Source organism: Propithecus coquereli, unplaced genomic scaffold, assembly GCF_000956105.1.
Source record: "Propithecus coquereli isolate 6110/MARCELLA unplaced genomic scaffold, Pcoq_1.0 Scaffold171, whole genome shotgun sequence".
NCBI lineage: Eukaryota > Metazoa > Chordata > Mammalia > Primates > Indriidae > Propithecus > Propithecus coquereli.
In genome coordinates this window covers 7,235,565-7,263,259 of record NW_012141747.1, presented here as the reverse complement: position 1 = coordinate 7,263,259, position 27,695 = coordinate 7,235,565, and the positions used below count along the sequence as shown (strand labels likewise).

The 27,695-nt window shown below is 41.4% G+C and overlaps 1 protein-coding gene across 1 annotated transcript in view; it reads right to left on the bottom strand.

The window, feature by feature from the left end:
- ACOXL (acyl-CoA oxidase-like) overlaps positions 1–27,695 on the bottom strand; it is a 329,721-nt gene that overhangs the window by 187,600 nt on the left and 114,426 nt on the right. The gene's annotated exons all lie outside the window — the stretch shown is intronic.

Here is a 27,695-nt window from a genome sequence, read left to right as displayed (position 1 = left end):
AAAATCCAGTAGGCAACTTCATTTCCAGAGCTAAATTTAGTGCCAGCCAGCCATTCGCCTTTCGAATACTTTGGAATACAGAAACCTGAGTCTCCTACATTGTGGTTAAGACAACAGGACATCCACAGCGTCTAAAGAAAGCCCAACAGAAAGCGTTTTAGCTCTTCTAGAAATTAACTAACCTTCCCACCATGGAATATTTTTAAAGCAACTTATCTATCTAACACACAGAGTAATTTTTACTCCTTAACATTTACATGACATTTTATAGTTCCAAGTGCCCTATGATCATTAATTATTCAGCTTTACTAAGTTTGTGACATAATTAATAGGATGGGAGCGATACCCTAGAACATATTTCAAAAGGACATTCTCAACAAGGAGGGCGACGTTAACCGGGTGCTCCTGTCAGATTCACAGGCGGGTCATTACTTTCCGCCCACCTAAACTCCGCTGCAATTCTGCAGGGAAAAGGCATTCTCCACCTCCTGCCTTAAATCCCTGTGCCAGGTAGACAGCAGCTGCATTGCACTTTGAGGCAGCCGTGTCAGGTGAACCAAGGCTTTCCTCGGAGCAATTTATAAAGTGGTGCGGGATTGTCCCCACAGGCAATGCCCATGGACAAATCCTGCAGAATCCCGTAGCTGCAGACTGCAGAGTCCAGGCCTTTCGTAGAGGTCACCCTCTGCCCCATATAGCCTGATGCTCTACAATCCTGCTTTTGGCATTATCCTGACTTTGGACAGCTCTGAGTTTAATGTTGATTTCTGAAAGAACAACATCTCACACACACATGCACACACGCATGCACACACGCATGCACATACATGCACGCATGGTGCTGTATTATCCAAAGGGCAGGGCAAACTGTGCTTCAGACACTAGTGGGGTGAGGATATCCATTAACCTCTCAAAGAGAGAGGAAAGCACTAACAATTGTTTTAAAAATTGTGTATTTGATAAAGACTTTCTAAAACATAAGTTTATACTTTAATATTGTTTTTATCTGCAATGAGTAAAAAGCACCATAATCTTTTTATTGCATAAGGCATTCAGGATTCACAACCTGGTCTTGTGGTTGTGAGGATATACACAAGAAGCACACGCAGGGACAGCTGCTTGCAAGCACTGTGAGCACAGGCTTGTTTTCTCAGAGCACAGACTTCCCCCAGGCACAGTCTAACTGACCCACAGATGGTTGGGAACACTACTTCATCCTGCCCTTCATCCACACGCTCCCCTCGATCCCAGTGTACACTCAACCACGGCAGGGCCTGGCTCCAAACGAGAGGCCTGACAGCCTATAGGGAAACCTCTCGGCTTTTGCAGAATCATGGTGAAACTGACAAAAATAAAATCATGGACCCAATAATGGTGTCATCATAATGTTAGGTAATTGCTATGGAATTTGTGTCCCCCTAAAATGCATAATAATTCTGAAGCCCTAATCCTCGATGTGGCTATTTGGAGATAGGGCTTTTAAAAGGTAACTAAGGTTAAACGAAGTCATAAGGGTGGGGTCCTAATCTGATAGGATTGGTGACGTTATAGGAAGAGGAAGAGAGAGTGATTCCTCTCTCTCCACATGCATGCACTGAGGACACAGCAAGAAGGCGGCCATCTGCAAGTCAGGAAGAAAGCCCTCTCCAGACACTGAATTTGCCAGCAACTTGACTTTGGACTTGCACTCTCCAGAACCGTGAGAAATAAATTTCCGTTGTTTAAGCCACTCACTCTATGGTATTTTGGTATAGTAGCCTGAGCTGATTAATATAGTAATTTTACAAATTCCATTGTTAAATGCTGGGTTATACTGTGGCTTTACCTGTGGTCGTTGTGGCTAAAATCTTATCTACCAAAACCAGACACGGCCACATGCAATCCACTCCTCTGGGGGACCTTGCGTGTCTGCTCTGTGCCTGCACCACACTAGGTGCCAAGCGTCCCCAGGGTCAGGAAGGCCAAGTCCCAGCCTCTGAGCACACAGCCAGGGACCTGGAGAAGACCCAGACGAGGCAGCATGTGCAGAGAGAGCTCTGGGCACAGCCCTGTGCTCCCGCCCCCGTCAGTCACCAGCATTTCATCATGTGCTGCCAGAGCGTGATTTCAGGACACTTTACCCATATGGTGACAGAAGAGATCGATCTCAGCATCTTTTAGTTTTTGTTTTGCTGAAAAATTACTACAACAGCAATACAGTTTTAAATAGCATCCCATCAAATTTTGTTTCTGCGAGTGAAGGCTTTGCCTTGGCCTAGTACGCAACAGACACTCGATATTCGTTGAATGAACGCAAGAATAGACGAGATTTGCAAACGAGGAAATGCAGGTAAAGCACAGCAAAGTGGCCCACTCAAGACTTCAGGGAAGGTTTTTGGATGCCAGATCTGACCCCTGACCTGTTGTGCCTCAGTTTCCCAATGTAGACACACTGTGTAGTAATCCCATTTCCTCTTTGACCCTCACAGCTCAATTGGGGTGACAGATGCAGAGCAGAAATAGGCCACCGAAGGTCCACGTGGCAGGCCTCACAGTGCCTTTCATTGTGCTGACAGGACGGAGTTACCTCCTCCCGATCCACTGCCAAGTTACCAGGCAATTTCACAAAAATCAAATTTCACAAGAATCTGAATTTCCAGCCCTAGGAAGATCTGGCAACTCTGGACCTGATTCTCATGGTGGGATCTGCCAGAGCTCAGGGGCACCAACCCCTTCATCAAGTCACAGCTGTCCCCTGAGGTCCCCAGAGCCCCCTCCACTTGCTGACACTACCTCCTGGCCTGGGAAGCACTGATTTTAAACTCCTGTTACAATGTGTGTGTGTTGTTTTTTTTTTCATCCAGAATAAATTTACATCGGCTTCCTAGCTTGTTAATTATGTTCTGCGACTATGATGTACAGCCAAGCGCAGGCACCGTGCATGGGTCTATGGATTTATTGGGAGCACTCCTAGGGTGCACCACAGCGTTGGCCAGCTCATACGAAATAAAATCCAAGCGCCTCAGCTTGGCAGTCAGCAGCCCACTTCGGCCTGCCTTGAGTGTTCCAGGCGTCTTTCCCACTAAACCCCTTCAGATGCTCTTCCTATCCTGGGCGTCTGTCCAAGCAGGACTCTCTGCCTGTAGCCGGCCTCACCCCCGGCTGCCAGTGTCTGACTGGACTCATTTTTGGTGGCTCAGCCAAAAGCTCTCTCCCCTCACGGAGACTTCTCTGATGCTCCTCTCCTCCTCGGCACGGCCCTTCAGAAACACACGCAGCCAAATCAACCACAGCAAGAAGCTGCTTTTCCTCAGAACGCCCTGAGCATTTCATGTTCCCCCTCCCAGGTGGACCAGCACCTGCAACAACCGTGTGCTTCTGACATTTCCACACCCGAGGGCCTTGCTGACCCTGGAGGGACGGCAGTTCCTGGTATCTGTTAATTCGTAAAGACAGCAAACAACTCCCCTTTGAGTGCAATTTTCAAATGCAGCCAAATCAATCCAAGGCCCACGCCCTCGCTGAGGGGAGTCCTTTATCTGGCTCTTCTACTCAGGGCCACCACCCCTGACCTAATCTCCCCAGGGCAGGCACCAGACAACTCAGGACAGCCGCTTGCCTCAGAGCCTTCTGAAGTTATTGTAATTGGCCAATCCTAAACCCGCTCACCTGCTGCGCCCATTCCTCCCTGTGGGCCGCAATGAAGGCTCTTGCCCATGTTGTCTCCTCGCTTCCTCTGCCTCTGACCACCCTGGCACTTCCCCGTGTGGCCCTGGGTGGCAGGCGTGCCCTCCTCCCGGGAACTGTGAGCGACAAACTATCTTTTCAATGGTCGTCGACTCCTGATCTGTCAGCCTCATCATACCTGGGTAATAATAAAACCTACATTTTAAAACAGCACCTGTGGCTGGACTCACGGCTCGCTGAGCGAAGGCCTGCTCCTTCTTCAGGTGTCCCAGCCTGGCCTGGCGTAAGTGCCCAGGAAAGACAGGCAGGGGAGGGCAGATGTATGTCCCGCCAACTCTCAGCAGCTCCACGCCAACCCTCCGCCCCCATCCCCACTCCCATTGCAGTGTCTGCATGTTACCAGATGCTGAAACAACCCAACTCTCAGGCACTGGCGTGCTGGGTGGGAGTGAGGCAGTAGGACAGGGATGGAAGAGGAAATGAGATGAAGGCGGCCAATCTCCCCTTACGCCCAACAGCCCACCCACCACTGCCTTTTTCACCAGGGACCAGAGGAAACCATGTGGGCGGGCAGAAGGCAGGCACCTCCAAACTCCTGCCCTCCCTCCCTCTGGCCCAAGACTCCGACAGTCCCCAGAGCACTGAGCAGGGAGTTTGCCCTGGCTTCTCACGCGTCAGATTTGCTCTCTGGCTTCTCCAAGGGGAAACCTGACACTAGGGCTAATGATGCTTCGCCACTTGGAAACACAGCCAGAAGTCGGCCCTGCGACTGCCCCATGAGCCCCAGGCTGGCAGCCTGGCTGCAGCAGAGGGAGCAGAGAAAGAGGGACTCGAGGCCCAGGACTCTGAGAGGGCTTGGCCTGTGCAAGACCCTGCCCTGCCACACTGCGGTCACCTTCTCACTTATTCCCGCAGGCCCCGTCGACTGCACCGAGGCCACCGCAGTCCAGGCCCAGCCTCTGTCTGCCCGCGTCCTGGCATGCTTCCCTGAACACAGCTCACAGGGCTGCAATCCCCGCAGCCGACCGGCAACTACCACCTGCCAGACGTTTTCATTGTTTCAATTTACGATCTACATGGACACAATATTCTTCCTGTCCTTTTCATCCACTGAGTTACTATTTTTCTTTAAAAACCACCTATAAAATCTATATTTTTTCTCTGTAAACATAATTTTTATTTTAGTACCAAAAAAAGAAAAAACCCAAAGTCACTTAGCTCAAATTTCTCATGATCTTTAAAACAAAAAGCAGTACGTGTGCACACAACAATATCCGTGTGAAAATAAAGCCAGGGCTTGGAGAGTGCTGTGAATGATGCCATTTAAAATTAGAGATTTGAAAAGCTATTTCTGGATTCCAGCAACTCCTAAGGAATAGAGGAAACATTTACTTTGGGTTGTTTTATTTCATGCCCACTCAATTTCGAACGTGGCTGCTTAAAGCAACATTCGTGGGATGTGACACGGCTATTAATCACCAAGGCAGCTCCTGCAGGCGCAGCCTCGGGGGGCCGCGCTCGCCTTCCCCGCTCTCCCTCTGGTCTCTGCTCCCAAAGGAGGCCAGTGACCTACTAAAAAGATAATTACTTCACATGTTCCCTGCTCTGCAGCATCATTGCATCAGTCTGCTGTGAACGGCAGTCAAATCGGAAGGAGAGGAGCTTTGGGCTGAGCCTCGCCCTTGACTGTGAGACTTCTTGGGGTCCAAGCTGGCTTGAGGGCCCCTGTAGCCAGAGGGTAGGGGACAAACCCTTCTCCTTCACTATTAAAGTGCTGAGCTCTGCAGACAAAAGCGCAGTTCCTTCCTGGGCCCAGGCCACACTCCTGTGTGGTTACCTTCCTCCATTAGCAACCCGGCCACAGGCTGGATTCCAGGGACCTGTAAGTGTCCAACAGCTGGACCACGGCACCCTATTCCCAGTGGCCCCGATGAAGACCCTCCGACCTCACAGACAGCCCGTAGTCCATCTGTACCTGTTCCTCCCCCTTCTTTTGGGCACTCCTGGACATACAAATTCAGAGAGTAAATATTTTACAAAGCAGGACATTTTAATGCCACTGGTTGAACTTGGAAGATTTGGCGCAAGGATGCAAAAATCTGGCTTCTCATTATCAAGTAATGTCTGGGAGTCAGACACCCCGATGCTCATCCCCAGGCCTCACCACACCTAACCCCAGCTGACCCTACCTTGGGGTCCAGCTTGGGGTATGGAAGGGGCCAGGCTGCACACAACTCTGGCTGTTTGTTGTTTTGGTTTTTTTTTTAAGTTGAACATTTAATGTTTTGTCCTTTGTGCTCTCAGCAATCCTACATTGAAACATCAGGCTCAACTGTTATGTCTACCAAGTTTTAGCTGTCCTTCTTCCAATGGGCAACTTGCAATCCATCTGTAGAGGAGATGGAAGAGGGGTGTGTGTGGGGGTGTGTGTGTGTGTGTGTGTGCCCGCGTGCATGTGAGAGATATACATGTTTCTTTAATAGTAGGCTTGACTGTGATTAAATATGCAAAACAGTCCCAAGAAAGAGTTCTCAAAGTAACCTTCAGATTCTGTAGAAATCCCACCAGTTAACTTTTGCACCTTCCAAGCACCTTTCTTTCCTCCTAACCCTCAGCAGCCTATCAATCCAACCACCTAAGGATAGAACAGACGATTTACAATAGTGGTGATGAGTTTGATGACACTGACAATTTTTAAACATGGGATTATTTCAGATATGGAAAGAAATGAAGCTTTGTTGCTTTGATGTCAATGTTCCAAAGCCTATATAGAGAGCAGGGACAGCTCCCCCAAAACTTGCAAACACACACACTAGAGTCCACGTTTACTTGGCCAGAGAGTACAAGCCTTTGGAGAAAAAGCCCTCGTCATTCCTTTTTTTTCTTTCTCAGAGTTCATGCCAAATCAAAAACCCAGAAACATGAAGGCCCTCCCCAAAAGGAAGCCCATGGATCTAAAGTCATGGCCAGGGTCCAGCAGGGAATGACACTCTACTACCCAAGAATGCAAAAACTGTCCACACCATCCACTGGCACTGCAAGAGCACTGCTGAATGGAGCAGGCTGAGATGCACAAGTGATTAGAGTCAGGCCACTTCCTCCCACAAGCTGCTGAAGGACTCCGGCGGAGACCCCAGAAGCCCTTCAGGTAAGAGATACCACAATGCAGAATAAGCCTGTAGCACCATCTCCAGATTTCCACTGGGTGGATCATTTCAAGCCAATGTTACAGCCCTGACTGGCAAGGACCAGTAGGGTCACCTTGGATCTGAGATTGCCCAATTCCAGGTTCTTCTTTGAGGGTTTAATTACACAAACAAGAGTGTGTCTACCCCATCACACTAAGGTTCAAACCTATTTAAAATAAACACTAGGGATCCTGGCTGCCTCTCTACTGCGTTTGTTCTTGTCCTCTCTGCTGTCTCATGCTGCCTGTGGGAGACCATCCTGGGACCAAGTCACCATCACATCCCCACACACATCACAGGAAGGGAGGCAGAAGATAGAATGGTTAAAAACTCGGGCTGTGGATCAGACACACCTGGTTTGCACACAGACCCTAACACCCGCCAGTGTGTTATCTTGGGCAAGTTATACAAACTCTCTGAGCCCTGGTTTCCTCAATCATAAACAGGACCTGATAATGACCATAAACTAAGTGAGATGTGGCGCCTGAGAGACAGCAAGTGTTCAAGGAGCGGCAGGCATGGCCATCTCGGTCACTGCCGTTACTCCGTGAGTCCCTAAGGTTACCCACTACTCTACTCATCCTTGATCTAGGAATGTCATTTAAAATGCCCGCCCCCTGAAAAAGCACTTTTTTTAACCCAAAGTACTAGCTTATTCTGCATCACTAAAACTGTTGTAAAAAGAGTTTCAGGGTGAAGAGGAAAATCTCTTCCACACAACCTTATTAAAAATAATGAAATTGTTGACAGAGAAGAAAATAAGTTAAGTCTACTAACTTAAATAAGTTAAGTCTACACACTACTAAAACTAGTGTGTGCGAGTGTGTGTGTGTGTGTGTGTGTGTGTGTGTGAGAGAGAGAGAGAGAGAGAGTGTGAGTGTGTGTTGGAAAGCTTTCTAACACACCTGCCTCTTTTATGTACCCCAAAATATCAGCCAATTTTCTTCTTCCCAAATCCCAGGTAAAAACAAGGTGGGCAAAACAAAGCCAGAAAAGATGGTACAGGCAGAGCCTCTCAGCACATCGTGTTGCCATAGAAGCAGCAGGTTCTTTCCAGAGTCAGCCAACCCCAGAGAGGAACCTGAATGTTATTCAGATGGTTCCCACACAAGGGAAATTAACTTACTTTTTAGAATTACAGCCTTCCTTAGCAATACCTGTGAGTGACACAGTGGTTAATGTTAGTCGTCAGGACTGTGATTCCTTGAGATTTTTTTTTAAATTGTATACTAATGAATGCAAAACAAAATTATAATGGGAGATGTGGAGCCATAAATTATAGCTAAGGCTGCCTGGGGCAGGCTAATAATTTCACTGTTGCATTATTTTCATATTTTAAAAAATAGTATAGAGAAACATCCTCCATCAACAGCACCACTGCAGAGATCTTGCAGAAGTCCCAGCACCTCGGCCATTAGAGTGAGGCAGCAAGAGGGTCAATACGTTTGGGACCCAGGCCTTTTCCTCTCCTTCCCCTCAATACTACGGCACATGCATGGTGTGGTTGCATTCATCCTGCTCCACCAGCCAGCCAGAACCTGCTGTCATTCCAGAGACAGAAGGTCTGACCGCTATGTGTGAGCAGTGAGAAGAAGGAGACAAATGCTGGGCCCCACCATTCTCCAGGTTCCCTGCCACTGAGTTTGAGCATCATTAGACAATAGTCAAGTGATGAAGTGCTCTTCAGAGGCAGATCCATGACTTATGCTTCAGGTTGACTTTAGACTGTTCTTGGCAATGGGAATTGCCCAAGCAGCTTATGGGCTGGCTGCAGCCTTCACTTCCCCTCTCAATCCAAAGCCTCAAATGTAAAGGGTGCCCATAGGCCCTCAAAACAATCCAGAAACATAGTATGTCTCCCCATTTATTTAGATCTCTGATTTCTTTCATAAGTATTGTGTAGTTTTCAGGAGATAAGTCTTACACATAAGTCTTTTGTTAGATTTGCATTTCAATTTTTATGAGCAATTGTAAATGATATGATATTATTAACTCTGGTACCCTTATGTTCGTTGCGAGTATATAAAAATATGATTGGTGTTTGTATGTTCATTTTTGTATCCTGTGACCTTGCTGAACTCACTTCTCAGTTCTAAGACATTTTTGTAGATATCTTGGGATTTTCTACATAAACAAGCATGTCACATATATCTAGTTTGAATACACTGTGGTCAGAGAACTCACCCTGTATGACTTCAATTTTTAAAAATTTGTTGCAAGTTTTTTTTATGGCATAGGATATGGTGTATCTTGGTAATGTTAGGTGAGCACCTGAAAAGAATACATACTCCGCTTTTGTTGGGTGGAGTGTTCTATAAATGTTGTTTAGATTGTATTGGTTGATGGTGGCGTTGAGTTTTTCTATACCTATGCTGATTTTCTGTCTAGTTGTTCTACCAGTTGTTGAGAGGGGTAGATTAAAGTGTCCTACTATAATTGTGGATTGGTCTATTTTTCCTTTCGGTTCTATTAGTTTTTACTTCACACATTTTGCATCCTGCTGTGTTTTACATACACATTTAGGATTGCTATATCTTCTTGATGGATTGACCCTTTTTATCATTACTAAATATCCTTTCTTGTCTCTGGGAATTTTCTTTGCATAATATGTCTTTTCATCCTTTCAACCTGCCTATATTGCTAGATTTGAAGTGAGTTTCTTGTAGACAGCAGAGAGTTCAGTCATGTTTTTTAACCCACTTTGTCAAGCTCTGTTTTTCAACTGAATTATTTGACTATTTATACTTAATGTAATTATTGGTAAGTTAGGGCTTAAGTCTGACTTTTTGAAATTGTTCTCTCTGTTATTCATTTCTCTGCTTTATTTTCCTTATCTTCCTTTAAGTTACTGGAACATTTTTAAAAATTGCATTTTGATATATCTATAGTCTTTGTGAGTGTATCTTTGCATAGCTTTTTTAGTAGTTGCTGCAGGTATTACATTATCATATACATAATTCATCACACCCTACTGTGTCAGCATTTTAGCAGTTCAAATGAAGTATAGAAAACTTGGCCTCTCTTATGTCCCTTTACCGTTCCCTATGTATAATATAATTGTCTTAAATATTTCCTGTACTCATTTAGAACTGTGACAGACTATGTAACAACTTTTGCTTACTGTCAAACATAATTTTAAAAACTCGAGATGGAAAGTCTATTCAATTTATCTATATTTTTGCTTATTGTGTTTTTTTCTTCCTTCCTGATGTTCCAAGTTTCTTTCTTTTATTGCTTTCTTTCTGTTTAGAGAAATTTCTTTAGCTATTCTTTCAGGATAACTCTGCTGGTGATAAATTCTTTTAGTTTTCCTTCATCTGAAAACATCTTACTTTCCTTTTCACTCCTGAATAACATTTTTTACTGGATATAGAATTCTGACTTGATAGTTCTTTCAGTGCTTGAAAAATGTCATGCCACTTCTTTCTGGCCTCCATGGTTTTTGATAAGAAATCTGCTATGATTCAAATTATTTCATTTGACCCAGCAATCCCATTACTGGGCATCTACCCAAAAGAGCAAAAGTCGCTCTATGAAAAAGACACCTGCACTCGAATGTTCATAGCGGCACAATTCACAATTGCAAAGATGTGGAAACAACCCAAGTGTCCATCAATACATGAGTGGATTAATGAACTGTGGTATATGTATACCATGGAGTACTATTCAGCTTTAAGAAACAATGGTGATATAGCACCTCTTATATATTCCTGGAAAGTGCTGGAACACATTCTACTAAGCGAGGTATCCCAAGAATGGAAAAACAAGCACCACATGTACTCACCAGCAAATTGGTTTCACTGATCAACATTTAAGTGCACATATAAGAATAACATGTATTAGATGTTGGGCAGGGGGAGGGGGGAGGAGGGGACGGGCATATGCACAAACAATGAGTGCGATGCGCACCTCCGGGGGAATGGACACACTTGAAGCTCGGACTTGGGGGGGAAGGAGGGTAAGGGCATCATACGTAACCTAATCATCTGTACCTCCATAACATGCTGAAATAAAAAAAAAATTATTTCTCTTTGTCTACTGTTTTCAAGAGTTTTTTCTTTGTCTTAATTTTTAGATGTTTCACTGTGATGTGTGTTGGTATGAAGTTCTTTGAGTTTATCCTGTTATAAGATTTCCTCAGCTTCTTGAATCAATAGATAGTGTCTTTTACCAAATTGAGGACATTTGCAGCCATTATTTCTTTGAGTGCTTTTCCAGCACTGCTCTTTCTCTTATGTTTGTAGGACTCCAAGGACACAAATGTTAGATCTCTTGTTATAGTCCCACAGTTTCCTGAGGCTCAGAGTTTTCTTTATTTCCAGTCTGTCTTCTCTACAGGGTTCAGATTTGGCAATTTTCATTGTTCCATCTTCCAGTTCACTGATTCTTTCCTGTTTTCTTTATTTTGCTGTTGAGACCATCCACTGAGTTTATTCTTCAGGTTTTTATATTTTTCCATTCTAAAATTTCCATTTCATTCTCCTTTATATCTTCCATTTCTTTACTTAGACTTTCAATTTTTTTTGCTGAGATTTTCTATTTTTTCATGTTTCAGTATGTTTCTAATTTCTCCTTGAATATTTTTATGATGGCCGCTTTAAAATATTTTTCAGATTCCTCAAACAACTCTGTCATCTTGGTGTTCACATCTACTGATTATCTTTTTTTGTTGAGTTTGAGATTTTCCTGATTCTTGATATGATGAGTGATTTTCATTTGAAACACGTACATTTTCATGTCATACTGTGAGACTCTGGATCTTATTTAAACCTCTGGCTTTTTCTGACACTATTGTGGCCAGGACAAGCAAAAGCAGAAGTCCAGGGTCCCCACTTGTCCCCCATTGACACCCAAGTGATGGAGGTGGATTTCTTATTAATGCTGGGGAGGGGCAGGAGCTCTGGTCCCCCATGTAGTCTCCACTGACACAGCAGAGTGTGTGGCGTCATGACTGCTGGATGGCAATGAAGGTTCTAATTCTCCAGTTGGCCTCTAACACTTCCATAGCGGGAGGAGGAAGCAGTTGTCCAGGTAGAGGTAGAAGTCCAGGCTCCTCACATGGTCTCTGCTCACACCACAGCGGCTAGGGCCTGTTACCACCTAGCAAGGTGGTGGGGAGGGGGATGCAAGTCCTATCTCCCTGCTTGGCCTTTCTCTGACACCACCCTCGTGATGCAGTTCGGGGACCTCATTACAGCCTGGGGAGGGCAGAAATCCAGGCTACCCCCTTGGCTTCTCCTGGTACGGATGGGGGCTGGGGCCACAGTTGTTTCTGTGGTGTTTGACTGAAGTAGAACATATTGGCTAATAGTTTTCTGTCTTGGTAGGTGTCCCATTTCTGGTCCTCTGGCTAGAGAAAGCAGGTTATGTTGTGGCTTTTCGTGTGTGTCTGTTCCCGTTGGTGTTTCTAGGTAGTCAGCCTCACCAGTCTGGGATAGATGAGGCAAACGAAAGCTCAGGGAACTCACCACTGCATCATTCTCAAGATCCTAGCAGATCTGTCTTCTAGTCTCCACATTTCAAAGGCTTCTTAGGTTTGTTTTATATGATGTCCAGGACTTTTAGTTGTCTTTGGTAGGAAGAGCAGATAAAAATACATCTACTTCATCTTCCTGGAAGTGTAAGTCCTATTATAAGTTTCTAAACATGACATATTTAGATATGCATTTTAGAAAGTTCAGCTGGAGAAGTGTGGAAATTGATAATGTTAAATTTATTTAGCTTCTATATAAATAAAGAGAGACAGATGACAGAGACAGAGAGAAAAAGAGAGGTCATCATGCATAGATGTGAATATATACTATGTGTGTCATATTTCCTCCCTTTTAAACATCTCTTAAAGATGTACCACTGATTTAATAATAATATATCAGAAATAAGGAAGTATTACATGGTAAATGTGTACCAAATTACAGACACCCCAATGTCAAAAAAGTAAAACAGGTACATATGTTACAACAAGATAATGAATACTTCCAACATACATGAATTTATTCAATTAGTAATATATCATGGAGAGTTTTATATCCTGCTTTTTTATTTACCTAATGTTTCCTTGTATGATATTTTCCCATGTCACTAAATATACTTGAAGGCACAATTTTCATGATTGTTTCCCTGGGGTAAATTTCTAGAAAAAAATATTGTTGGATCAAAAACTGTAAACTTTATTTATAGCTTTTGACACACATCACCCCCTCACTTTCCAGAGAGATTATACTAATTTTTATTCCTTCTCCCAGTGTATAAGCTTATTCCTTCTCCCACTATATAAGATATATTCCTGATTAATTTAATGTATCAAAGCTGAGTATTGTCCTTTCAAATGGCTTTGTTAATTCAACAAAGTAAAATATTATCTCATTTTAACTTAACTTTCTTTGATTATTAATAATTTACCTAGTATATTTACATATTTATTAGCCATGCATATGTCTTCTTCAATTTATCTATAGTTTGCCATTTATATACTGTGGTTTCAGTATTTTTCTTATTTAGTTACAGAAGCTATTTATATATCAAGGAAATTAAACCATTGCCAGTTATATTCGTTTAGATATGTCCCTACTATGTTATGTTTTTAGATTTGCTTTCAAAATATGTACATTTTTAATTTTTATATAAACAATTTAAACTAACACTTTTGCTTTGAGATTTTTTTTTTCCTATTAGGAATGTTTTTTAAACTATGTGAAAGGATGGGTCACTTTTTTATTTTGCTATGTTATTTTGTGGTTTGTTTTAACTTTTAAAGATGAACAGAGGTGAGAGATGTAGGTCTACCCCAGTGGGATACAGGAATAAATATACCAACATAGTTAACTGTAGCAAGTGCCACTTGGCTGACCCAAGAAGGATCTATGAAGGTGAACAGACTCTTGTTTATATCTGCTTAAAATAGCCATTCCCTGGTCCCAGACAATTCCCTTGATCGTTCTCCTTCCAATCGACTTGGCAGACAAGTCCTTGTTTTAACCTCTCTCTCACTTTCTTCTCTAATCTGCCAGGAAATTAACACAAGTCCTAAATACTGGGGCTCCTTTCCCCCATCCAGCTCCCACTCATATAGCAGAAGCTTTTTCCAGGCATCCTTTCATTTTTGATTCTACAACTGAAATAAGTAAAAGCAAACTTTGCTGTTCTATTGACAACAGAATATGTGCCTTCGGGGAGCAGAAATATTTCTCTAAAGAAAAAAAATCTCTGTGGGTGACTCTATTGTAATAACCACCCCTCCCAGCAAAATCTAAACACTTCATCCTCCATTTAAAACTTTCCAGCTACCCAGTTGTTGGGCTCCATTTATGTCCAGCATCTGGACGTCAGGTGTTAGATGAACACATCTATCATCAAGGCCTAGAGCATAACATTGAAAAGTCCCCTCAGCGGGAGTTGGCCAACAGACCCCCTACTGGTTTGCTGCCCCTCAGCCACAGATGAACCTGCATGGTGCCTAATACATATGTAGGTTTCCCAGAACTTCATTTTAGGACATTCTTCCTTTGCTACCCAGCTTTCACTACCACCCTTTGTCTGACTAATTTGTTACCAGGCTCCAACCCTTTCCTGGGCCATTCCAAAGGGCAGTACCTTCATCTTGGTTATGACAAGCCCATTTCAGTTCTTAGTACTGATGTATTCTTGCACATATTTGAAAATTAAAAAGAAAATAACCGGACTATTGTTTCCCTTACAAAAAGCATTTCTAAAATTAACAATGTGACAAAAATAATTTATCTGCTTTGCAGGGACACCACCTGAGAATAAACTTTTGCAAGGTCACTTGAGTTTTTGTGTAAGATCTTAGGATGGCAGAAGTTATCCAAATTATCGAATGCCAAAGAACGCAACATAAGATGACAGCTGGGGTGAATGCATTTTATACAGGTTCAGGGAGACTAGTGGAAGCTAGTCCATAGAGAACCTGCCAGGAGTCAGGAGGACAGGGTCCTTGTACCACCTCTGCCATGGACTGGACCTGAGATACAATACTTCTGAACTTAGCTCAAAAAGGAAACCCAATTTTCATCCCTGGCTGGACTCCACTGCTTTTGCTGACCTGCATAAATGGTACTGACACAAAGCACTTCTTATCTAATTATTGAAAATGATTTTTAAAACAACACTTAAGGTCTCTGGAAACTGTCCTAGGGCATACAGAAAGTAGAGAAACATCTATTCAAGAAAATCTAAATTTCAGTAAAAACATTAAGAGTTTGTGGTAGTTGAGCCATGACTCACTTGATGGAAGCTCTTCTCTGCGCAGGTATGGCCAAGAAGATGGGGCTTCCTCTCCCTTGACTTCCAGTCCAGAGCTATGGCTTCACCGTGCTAGAAGCAGACCACTGGTATCTCGTATTGCCCCTACTCCCTCATTGCCAGCTCCATACAGAAGCTCTATTCCAGGCACTTACAGCCAAGAGAACTGGGGCTCCCTTCCCCACACCCATCCCCCTCTTGTAGGGCAGAAGCTCTTGCAGGGCAGAAGCTCTCCTCCAGACACAGTAGGTCAGGAATACTGGATCCTGAACATCCTGCCCAAGCTTACCAGGGTGGCAGTCTCATACCAGAAAGATAACCTGAGACAGTCAGGAACTACCATCCCTGTCCAGAGTCCTACTTGGAAAGCAGGGGTGTCACTTCAGGAGAAGCAAGTCATTGTCCCATCTCCAGCTCTGAGACAGCAGTGTTGAGGTTCTGCTCAGGAAGAGAGACATAAGAAGAGTTTGCTCTGTGGGTTTGCCTCAAGAGAATAGCTTTATTTGGAACAAACAGTATGGAAGATCATGCTTATGACTGTTGTTACAAATGATGGAGCTGTTGATGGTAAGCAACTGAGAGTTACTAGTAGTTCCATAATTCTCTTAGCAACAAGCTAAAGATGATAGTTCAGCAAAATAGTAGATCAGCTAGAAGTTTAACAGAAAAGAAAGAAAGAAAAAAAAAAAAACAAACAGGGAAAGAGACAGCTAAGAAGAACCCTCTGGGGTTAGAGCAACCTCAAAGACTGGAAATGCTTTTGCCTCTACAAAGGGATGCCACTTTAATTGAAACAAAAATATATGTTCCGGGGAAGTGTTAAAAAATATATAGTAACCACAGTGACTAATGGGGGCTAACAATTTGTGAGATACCAATAGAGGCAGACCATCCAAAAGTTTGTGGAGTAGATGATGAAAAGAGATAGTCATTCCAGGCACTCAGGGAGACAGTCACATGCTCAAGGTCGTGCCCTCTCAGGAGTGACTCAGAGACTGAACGCTGTAGGAAAAATACATTTCATGAAATAGCCCAGCCAAGTCAGTAAGCAAATGAACAAGCCGACAACAGGCTCAGTGTCCAGAGTTGCTACAATGTAACATTTAAAATGTCTAGTTAAAAAAAAAACATTCAAATAAACAGATAAACTATTTTTCCCATAAACAGGAAAAAAAAAAAAAGCGAGCAATAAACATTGTCTTTAAGGCTACCTAAGTATAGGATTTAGGAAACAAAGACTTCAAAGAAATTATAAGTATGTTCAAACAAATTAAAGGAAATTATTTTTAAAGATTTAAAGGAGGTATAATAACAATGTTTAATCAAATAAAGAATATCAATAAAGAGAAATCATTAAAAAAGAGAAGTTCTGGAGTTGAAAAATAAATAACTAAAATGAAAATTTTCACAGGAGAAACACAAGATTTGAGCTACTGGAAAAAAGAATGAGTAAATTTGAACATAAATCCATAGAGATTATGTAATCTGAAAAACAGAAAGAGAAAAGAATAAAGAAAAGTGAACAGAGCCTCAAAATAATGTGAGACAACATTAAGCATATCAGCATACACATTAATAGGAGTACCAAAAGGAAAGGAAAGAGAAGAAGGAGCAAAAAAAATTGGAAAAAGTAATGGCTGAAAACTTATCAAATCTGATGAAAAACATAATCTGCCCATCCAAGAAGCTTAATTAACTCAAGTAGAATAAGTGCAAGAGATATGTACACAAACGCAGAGTAAAAATGTTGAAGACACAGATAAAGAGAAAATCTTAACACATCAAGAGAGAAATGAATCATCACAGACAAGAGAATATCAATCAATAAGATTAACAGCTGACTTCTCATCAGAAACAATGGGGGCCCAAGGTCTTTCAAAGTGCTGCAAGGGGTCAGGGCAGGGACTCATCAAACAAAAATCTTATATTCAGCAAAACTATCTTTTAGAAATTAATAATGACATTCCCAAATAAACAAAAAGAGATAATTAATTGCTAACAGACTCACCTCACAGGAAATACTAAAGGAAGTTCTTCAAGCTGAAAGCAAGTTACACCAGACAGTAATTAAAATCCATACACACAAAAAAAACAAGGTATGGCCAGGCGTGGTGGCTCACACCTGTAATCCTTGCACTCTGGGAGGCCGAGGCGGGAGGATCCCTCAAGGTCAGGAGTTCAAGACCAGCCTGAGTAAGAGTGAGACCCGGTCTCTACTAAAAATAGAAAGAAATTAGCTGGACAACTAAAAAAATATAGAAAAACTTAGCTGCACATGGTGGTGCATGCCTGTAGTCCCAGCTACTCCGGAGGCTGAGGCAGAAGGATTGCTTGAGCCCAGGAGTTTGAGGTTGCTGTGAGCTAGCCTGACACCATGGCACTCTAGCCCAGGCAACAGAGCAAGACTCTATCTCAAAAAACAAAAAAACAAAACAACAACAACAAAAAAAAAGGTGCATTAGTAAAGGTGATAATGTAGGCAATTATATAAGAAAGTTTAATTGCATACTTCTCCTTTCTTCTTTTAATTGATTTTTGAAAAGCATTTGAATATAATTGTATTGTGAGGCTATAACATAGAGAAATGTATGTTCCTCCTTCAGTCAAGGAGGAATAGAGGAAAAAAAAACGTGAGGTATAGAAAACAAAAAACAAAATGGCAGATTTAAATCTAATCTCATCCAAATGTATATTTTAAGTCCTAGAACAATGAATAGGAAAATAACACAAACAATATAGTTTTTAAATTATTTCAAAATCATTAAAAGAATAAAATGTTATACTAGAAAATATTTACTTAATGAAAAAGAAGGCAGTCAAGGACAAATAGAGGAAAAAATACACAAGATATAGAAAACAAAAAGCAAGATGAATGGCAGATTCAAGTACAACTTCATCAATGAAACATTAAATTTGAATGGATTAAACATCCAGTGAAAAGGAAGATATTGTCATACCAGATTTAAAAAACAAGATTCAACTATATTCTCTCTATGAGAGACACACATTAGATTCAAAGACACAAATAAGTCGAAAGTAAAAGGATGAAAATATGAAATAAATATCATATAAAAAAGCAGCCATAAGAGATGGAGTGAATATATTAATATTGGACAAAATAGACTTTAAAACAAAAGTATAAGTAAGGATAAAGAAAATAAATGCATAATTATCCTTTAGGCATCCAGAAAGTTTTCTCTATTTGTGGAGATAATGTTATTTCTACTTGCAGATGACTTGATCTTGTATATAGAAAATCCTAAGGAATTCACTAGAAATCTGTTAGAATAAACAAGTTCAGCAAGGTTGTAGGATACAAGATAAATATTAATACACAAAAATTAATTGCATTTCTATATGCTAACAATAACAGTCCAAAAATGAAATTTAAAAGACAATTTCATTTATAACAGCCCCAAAGTAAAATACTTAGAAGCAAATTAACAAAAGAAGTGTAAGACATGCACACTACAAACTACAAAATATTGTTGAGAGAAATTAAAGAAGATCTTAATAAATGGAAAAGCATCTCATGTTCATGTATTGGAAGATTTAATATTATCAGGATGGCAATACTCCCCAAACTGATCTACAGATTTGATGCAATCCCCATCAGAATCCAAAATGCTTCATTTTTCAGATATTGACAAAATGCTTCTAAAATTCACATGGAAATAGAAAAGACTCAAAATAGCCAAAACCATCTTGAAAAAGAAGAATAATGTGAGAAGACTCCCTCTGCCCAATTTGAAAACTTACTATATAGCTATAGTAAGGAAGGCAGTGTGATACTGGCATAGGACAGAGATGTTTATCAATGGAATAGAATTAAGAGTCTAGAAATAAATATTTACATTTATTGACCATTGATTTTTCAACAAATGTGCCAAGACAAATCAATGGCAAAAAAAATAATACTGAGATGACTGGATATCCATATGCCAAAGAATAAAGTTGGAACCCTTCCTCACACCATACACAAAAATTAACTCAAAATGAATCACAGACCTAAATATGTGAAACTATAACACTCTTAAAAGAAAGCATAGGAGTAAATCCTCACGACCTTGGATTAAGCAATGGTTTCTTAGATATGATACCAAAAGCAAAAGCAACAGAAGAAAAAATAGATAAGCTGGACTTCATTAAAACTAAAAACGTTTGTTCGTCAAAGAACATTATCAAGAAAGTGAAAAGACATCCTACAGAACGGGAGAAAATATTTGCAAATTATATCTCTGAAAAGGGAATGGTATCCAAAATATATAAAGAACTCATGCAACTCACTGATAAAAAGATTGATAACCCAATTTTAAAAATGGATAAAGGGCCTGAATAAACATTTTTCCAAAGAAGATATACAAATGACCAATAAGCACATGAAAATATGTTTAATATAATTAGTCATTAGGGAAATGCAAATCAAAACCCCAGTCAGATACCATTTCACACTCACTAGGATGGCTATAATAAAAAAAGACGGACAATAGCAAGTGTTGGTGAGGATGTGGAGAAATTGGAACCCTTATATTCTGCTGGTGAAAATATATAATGGTGTAACCACATTGAAAAAAATGGTCTGGTAGTTCATCAAAATGTTAAATGTACAGTTACCATTTGACTCAGCAATTTCACTACGAGGTAGAGAAATAAAAACATACATCTGCACAAAAATGTGTGCATGACTGTTGATAGCATTATTCACAATAGCCAAAAAGTAGAAGCAACGCAATGTCCATCAGTTGATGAATGGATAAATAAAATGTAGTATATCCATACAAGAAAACATTTGGAATATAAAAAAGAATGAAGTTGCAATACATACTACAACATGCATATATCTAGAAAATAGTATGCTATGTGAATGACATTAGTCATGAAAGACCATATGTTACATGATTTTATTAATATGAAATGGCCAGAATGGGCAAGTCTATATATAGAGAAAATAGATTAATTATTGCCTAAGGTTGAGGAAAAGGGTAATTGCAGGTGACTACTAATGGGCATAGGATTTCTTTTCGGAGGTTGACAAAAATGTTGCAAAATTACATTGTGGTGATGGTTGCACAACTCAGTGAATACACTGAAAGCCATTGCAGTGTGTACTCTAAACGGGGAAATTTTACAGAATGTGAATTATATCTCAATAAATCTGTATTAAAAAAAAAAGCAGTTGGACAATTAATTTTATGTCTTGAATTTCCAGTTCGACACAACCAGAACCCTGCTGCTGCTGATGGGACACTGTCTGCATGCATCATAGATGTATAGACATCCGTGTGCAGCTGTGTAGTAAATGCATAGAGTGCTTGAAGATTCCATAGAGCTGAGTGCAAAAAAGCAATTAAAATGTCCCCAGATGTTCACTTTGATGATAAAATAGAAGACTTCTGAAATGTAAGACAAAACCCACTTCAGGAACACTCCATGCAGAAGGTATGCTAAATTTAGCTGTCCCATTAAGCTAATTTGTTGAACGAAAGCTACTAAGCTGGCATCTTTGGTTTTTCCTGCAATTCTCTTTAGACAGATAGGTTTGCTTTCCTAAATATGAACTTCTTTTTGCTTGTACATTATTCATAAGTTTTAAATGGCACCTTCTGTCACAGTTTTCCCCCAGATACTAAAAACTTCCTTCAAGTTCCATTACAATTTGAATCTGCAATTTCCTCCTCATAAGCAAACCACAAGAGTAACTTACGTTCAAATGAGATCGTTGCTCTTCCTCCCTGTCCTGCAGGTGTAGCCGTGACTTTAGACAATCACCAGCTCAAGCAATGGGGAAGTAGAAGGATTTAAGGCTCACACAAATTGGAGTCCACATCAACAACTTCTAGCACTATCGTCAAGGCAAACAGTGCAGTATAAACCAAGAGGATTTTTGTGCAGTGCCCCATGAGAATCTGGGCCCCATTAGTCTGTGGTCCACTGGTTTTTTCTTGGGGTCTAGGAAGAGGGGAGTGAAGAAGATTCTGGTTGTTATTGGGTTGTTAAGTGTAAGTGTATTGGGGATAAAGAAAGGAAACTAGAATTTATGATGCAATGCCACATGTAGGTACTCTGCTAGGTGCATTCACATGGGTGACGAGAGTTAATCTGCAAAATAATCAAGGGAGGTATTAGTAAACCCAAATTTTTAGAAGAAACCAAATCCCAGCAAAGCTAAATCATTTTCCTGAGGTCCCAGGACAAGCCAAGGTCATGTTGGACCTTGATCCTGAACACATGCCATCCCCTCTAGTTCTCTACTAGGGTGATTTTGTGATGGCACAGGAGCCCTCTGGCCAATGACCAGGCCAGAGGGGTTGGCTGTGGGTCAGCCATGAGGCCATTTTCTCTGCGAGGAAGCAAATGTCTGAGACTTTATCCACCGTAAAAGCCCAGGCTACACAAGAGAGAAAACAGATGCAGCCTAATCATTAGAAGTACACTAAATATTTATCAGCAGGTCGTCTTTGGGGAAATCACTTAAAATATTTATTCATTCAAATTATTCAATTGTCTTTCTCTTCACATAAATGTTGGGAATTTTGTGTACTATACGGAGAAGAAAATAGATGCCCTCCACTGTCAACAAGCAAGTGAGCAATGCTTTCTGCCATGAAAAAATAAAGACAGAGCAAAACTTGGATAGTATCCACAAGGAGAATGCTGGGCTTTCCACCCAAACTAGAAAAGCAACACACACTTCTCAAGTAAGAGTAAATCAACTCCCCAAGTTGGAATACTAGAAAAAACCCCTGTAGTTGCATAACACTGAGTGGCGTGTGTCCCCGTGCCCACTAGGACAGGCTGTGGGAGGGGCAACACGGCAGGAGCCCAGGGCTGGGTTTTTCTCTCTCTGTTCCTATTGAGAGGAGGGAACACGACCAAAGGATGCAGAGGAACCGAAAGTCAGGGACCTGCCCTTTTAGATCAGCGGTCTGGCCCTGCACAAAAGAATTGTGACGCATTTTTTAAAAGAAGACAATTTCCACTCCTCATAACAAGATCTGAAAATTCAGAACCTGCTAACAGATTGAACGGTTTCACTTTCAAATGAAAGTTCACAGCCCCCGATCCCAGATCATCTGTACTACCTGGAGGCAGGCCACCCACCTGGAGGGACACAAACAGCGGGGGCCCTGAACACCATGCCAGCCTCTCCCAGACTGCACACTGCAGACCACCCACCAAACAACAGTACTCTCCAGACCCTGAGTTGGGGAACATGGCAGAAGGTTTGGGATAATGCATGGACAAGTTGGTAGGAATCTGTCTTGGGGGAAGCCAGCAGTGTAACTGGCTGATTTCATGAGCAAGTATGTAAGAAACGTTAGCCAAAAACCAATTTTCAGGAAGTGGACCTGGCCTGCAGTAGAGGCTCAATGAATCACAGCTCAAAGCTGGACGGAAAGGGGACAGAAAACTGAGATGGCAACAAATTCAGTTCTGCTGCAAGGTTGAATGCAGTCAAATGCTGAGACTCAGCAATCACAAGGACCCTGGGGAAGGCCCAGAGTCCAGGCCAGGGCGGGGCGGGGGGATGAGGGGACAAAGTGCTGTGATCCACAGGTAGAGGCCATCTGAGAAAATACTTGTTCAATGAGACCAATCCCAGTTGTTTAAAATACTAATTTTTAATATTAAAGTAATATATGCATATGGTTTAAAAGATGGTATAAAAAGAAAAGACATCGTCCTTCTCCACGCCTGTCAGCACCCTATAACTAACTACTGGTGACAATCTCTTACATATTCTACCAGATAGCATGTGTGCCCCTCTGGGTATGTGCGTGTGCACACACGTATACATATGGGTTTGGACCATAATCCCGAATGTTGAAATCCCAAAAGATCAAAATCCTGAAAATATAATTTTAAAAATTTCTTTAAAAGACATATATTTACATTTTAAGAGGGGGGTTTATTAGAGAAACATAAAAACATGACAGAACACTCATAGTTCACTTTACACAATAAAATAGGCAATAATAACATCCTCAAGCATACACACTCAGGTACACTAGCAATAGCAGTTGCACGGGTAGAACAGTTATGAGCAGCCAAACCATGCTCATAAAGAAATAGCTTGTACAACTGTGTTCATCTGAAGTAGCATGAAGGACGACCTAAGCTTTTTGATGAGATCTATCAAACACTGGGATGGGTCATCACCGCGTATGTAGTCTCCTAGAGAGTCAAGACCTCAAGAAACTTTATCTTTCACAAATTCAGATGTGCAAAAAGGATATCTCTTCATTTGTTGAAGAAGCCTCAACTTTTTTACATACAAGCACAATGCTTACACACAAAGTCAATGTTGTGATAATGCACTTTTGTGGAGTCACATTTGCAAAAAATGCATAAAATGAATTAGAACTCCCTAAAAGTCTTTGCACAATTTACACCTTCAGTACTGGAAATGATGCAAAGATAAAATACATAGCATAGTGAAATGTAAAAAAATAATGCTGACAATTTAAAATACTGGAAGAAAACAAAAAAAAAAACTAAAAAGAAAATTTGACATATGAAAATGTATTATGGGATAGATTGTGGGCAATGGCACAGAGGTAGTCCATAAGAGCTGGCTGACTTTCATGGTCATTAACTATATTTTGAAGTTTTGCATCATGAGGAATAGCTGCTTTTTTTCTTTTAGGGCAAGGCTCTCCTCAGAGAATACATTCACATTCATTTTCTACATGGCACTGCTCTTTTTGAAATGTCTTTATAATTCAATATACACTGACACGAGCATTCCCTGTTCAATCTTCCCATCTTCTTTGCCATGCTTCCGTGTGGTTTTGGCTACGCAGAAATCCCTTCCCCATGCACACTCATACAAACCACAAGTTTGGGGAAACCAACACTGCTGCCGTAGGAGCCTCTCCTACAGTCTCAGAAGGAGTTTAATTGCTGGAGTCTTATGTAGAGTACTTTGGCAATGTTTAAATTGTTCCCACTGCTGTACGTAGCAATTCTAGTTCCAGGAACCCATCCTACAGACATAATCACATATGGGCACAAATATGCACACACAAGGTCCATTCAGCACAGCTTTGTTTGTGTTATGGTGGAACTACAGCATAAAAACAGAAACGTCTTATCAGTAGAGGGGTGGTTAAATGAGTCCTGGTCTATCTAAACTACGGAACAATAACATAAACCCCACTAAAACATTTCTAAGACATACTGCTAGGTTAAAAAAAAAGTAGCAGCACAATCCATATAGTTATGGTTAAATATATAATTTGAGTGCATATATTAATATTTACTGCCCTATGTGGGAAGCACACTTGCTTCCTATAACTGGGATCATGTTGAAAGGTGCTTTGGGGACAGGAAGGGTATGGGGCGGGGTGGAGATTGTCAATTTTCACTCTATTTCTAGATTATTTGTATCTTGTACATCTGATCTTTTTTCCTTTCAATCTATGTCGGGTGGGGAACCTTTTCATGTGGGAAGGCTACATTAATTTAGCTGTAAATCAAATAAAGCTGCATTCAAGAAACTTCAATTAGATATATTTAAAAATCTACAATATTTTGTAAAAATCTAACTACTATAGACTTAATAATTTCAAAAAATGAAAACTATTTGTTCATTTTAGAGTTAACTAACCTTTTAATGACTTGGTTTTGTCTGGTTTTTGTTGGAAAGCATTTGAATATTTGGTTGCAGCATGGAGGTCCACAGTTTCAGTTGGTCCTCTAGATGGGTTAGTCATTTGTGACCTTAAGGGCATCTTGATTTGGGTTAGATAAGAGAATGTAGACTCGCAGCAATAACTGGTAGAAAAGCAAGAAAGCAATTTTCGGACACGTTGCTGAAGTCGCGAGTATTCTATTACATTTTTCCATATTTCAGATAGATCTTTCTTAGCATTAAACAATAACTTTAAAATGTCATCTACTGAGAGAGTTCAATCAATTCTGTCTATAGTTCTTGAGGTGACTTGGAGATATCAAGTAGGTGAGGCTGAAATGCTAATTTGAGTGTGATGTCGTGATTCTCAAAGTCAGTGAGGCTTTCATTGCCTTCTCCAATTAATAGGTCTGTAATAGCTGCGCATTTTTCAAATGATTCGCATATATCATCCTGTCATCAATGCCCTTTGCTAACTGGGGAAAATGTTCATCTGAAATTTGAAAAAAGATAGTTTTTGTCAAAATGCTTGGATTTTTTTGCCACATATCATATATAGACTTAGTTTTACCTCGCAAAGAAATACTCAAGTCATTTTGATTTGACATGATATCACACAGAAATGCTGCATTCCTATAGAAATCTTCTTTCAATAATACATGTTGCTGATTCTGTTCTTCATAAAATTTAACTATCTGTTCTCACAAAGATAAAATTTCAGTTAACACCTGTCCCTGTGATGGCCAAAGCACTTTAGAATGATACAGCAAATCCACACTGAATATCTCATGGTTCAGCTTTAGCATGCTACAAAACTGACAATGCCATGCTGCATTTGCACAAATATAGCTAACAATACTTATAACTTGTTGCCAAGTGTCACTTAAAATAGTAGCTTTAGCACAGAGATTTTGCTGATGCAACATACAATGAAAAGAAATGAGAGTATCTGGATCTGGTAACACTTTTTTAATAGACTCTTCATGTTTTCCTATCATGGAAGGTGCACCGTCTGTACATACACTAACTACATTTACCAAATTCAGTCTAATTTCATGACATTTATCTTGAAAGTTGTTGAGGACACCTATTCCCTGGGTTCTGTTCCCAAGAGTGCCCAAAGCAAGGAACTCTTCACAGAAAAGAAAATCTTCTGTTTTGACCCAAATGAAGTACAAAACCTACGCTGAGCCAGTAGTATCAGTTGCTTCACCCAAAGCAGTTGAACAATACATATTTTCCTTTTGAAGTATTGCATGAAGTTGTTCTGTTAATTTGAAGGCTAATTCATGCTGCCAGTCAGTTATGGTTCTCCTCCAAAGAGGCAGTTGTCTGTACTTTGAAACGTTGTCCAGGTCTAAGCATCCTACAACTTTGACAATTCTTTCACAATTCCTACATCACTGAATGGCTTCCCTTTTTCTCCCCAGTATATGAACTACTTTATAAGTTACTTCAGGGGCCTTATTTCCAGGTCTTATCACTGCTTGAAAGAGTTGTCTTTGCCTGACCTTCATCTTAGCAGCAGCGATATAAGCCCAGTTGTACTCCTCTGCATAGTCAGCCGGAGACTGCCCTTGAGTCATTTGTCAAAAATGTGAATTTGTTGCTAACAGTTAAGACTTAGAAGATTTCACTTTTTAAAACAAATATCAGATTTTGGGCTAACTTTGAAAAGCAATGAGATGGGGCTCCACAAGGCCTTCTGCAAAGATGGGATGTTATGTGTTGTCTAGCAGGTATGTGCTGGCCCCATGTGACCATTGAATGCTTGAAACATGACTGGCGGGACTCTGGGAAACATCTCGTGCGGAAGACTCAGCTCCACATACCCAGAAAAACCATGGGGAAAGCCCTAATTTTCCCCCAGGCATAGGAGAACTTGTCCTCTGTCCTCTGTCCCCCTATGTGTTTAAACAGAATGTGAAGGAATTACTCAAGTTTTCTGAAGGATCCCATGAGACCTGCCTGCTCAGTGCAACTATTACAAGCCACCTGCCTGAAGATCGCCCTGAAGGGGCTCCACCCAGGCCTTTGAGTAGAAGGTTAGGCCATGCAATGACTGAGGGGAGGTGGGTAGGGGCTATTGGGGTCTGGGTGCACACAGAAAGGGGCGCCAGCTGCTCCATCTGCCCACCTGGTGCAGTGAGGGGCTAGCGGCAGCTCTGCTGGGTGGCTGGCTGAGGGTCAGGAGAGTACAGTGGCTCAGGTATGGGCTCTGAAGACAGACATCCTGGGCTTGAATTACTCACTGGTCACTTCAGCTCTTGTGGCCAATATATAAGGGGAGGGTCACTCAGGCAAGCATAGGGCTTGCAAGGACTCCAGTGCCACACAGAGTCACTCAGACCTCATCCTGGCCTGGCCCAACTGGAAGAGACATGAGCCACAGTGAGTGCTGGTGTGTGCTCCTGGGGTGGCAGGCCCTGCAGGAAGGAGCAGCAGAACAGAACACAGCCAAGTCAGTGAGCTGACCCATTACACTTTCACCACTGTAGGGAGTTGAAAAAATGGTGGTCTACTCAGGTGATGCCCCCCAAGTGAAGGTTGAACAAAAGATGAAGATATTTACTCAGCAAGGCTTTTGGGAAATGCAGTTTCCTGGAAACTTCCGTCACATAGACTGGAAGTCTGTGGCTCCAGCCCACGCCTTGAATAATACTAATAACCACCACATCTATACAGAGTTTACAACACACATAGCCTTCCCTGGGGATGAGACTGGAGATGTTGAGTATTCACAATGTCAGTAGGCTCCAGGGTCAGAGGTGAGGGCAGCAAGTGAGGGAGAAGCTCCCCATCTCCTAACTGTGTGACCTGGGCCAAGTGTCCTACCCTCTCTGCACTTCAGTCACCTCAGCTACAAAGTGGGACAAATAGTACCTACTCCCAGGATTGTCACAATGATAAAAATAAATATATTGGTGAAGTGCTCAGAGCAGTACCTG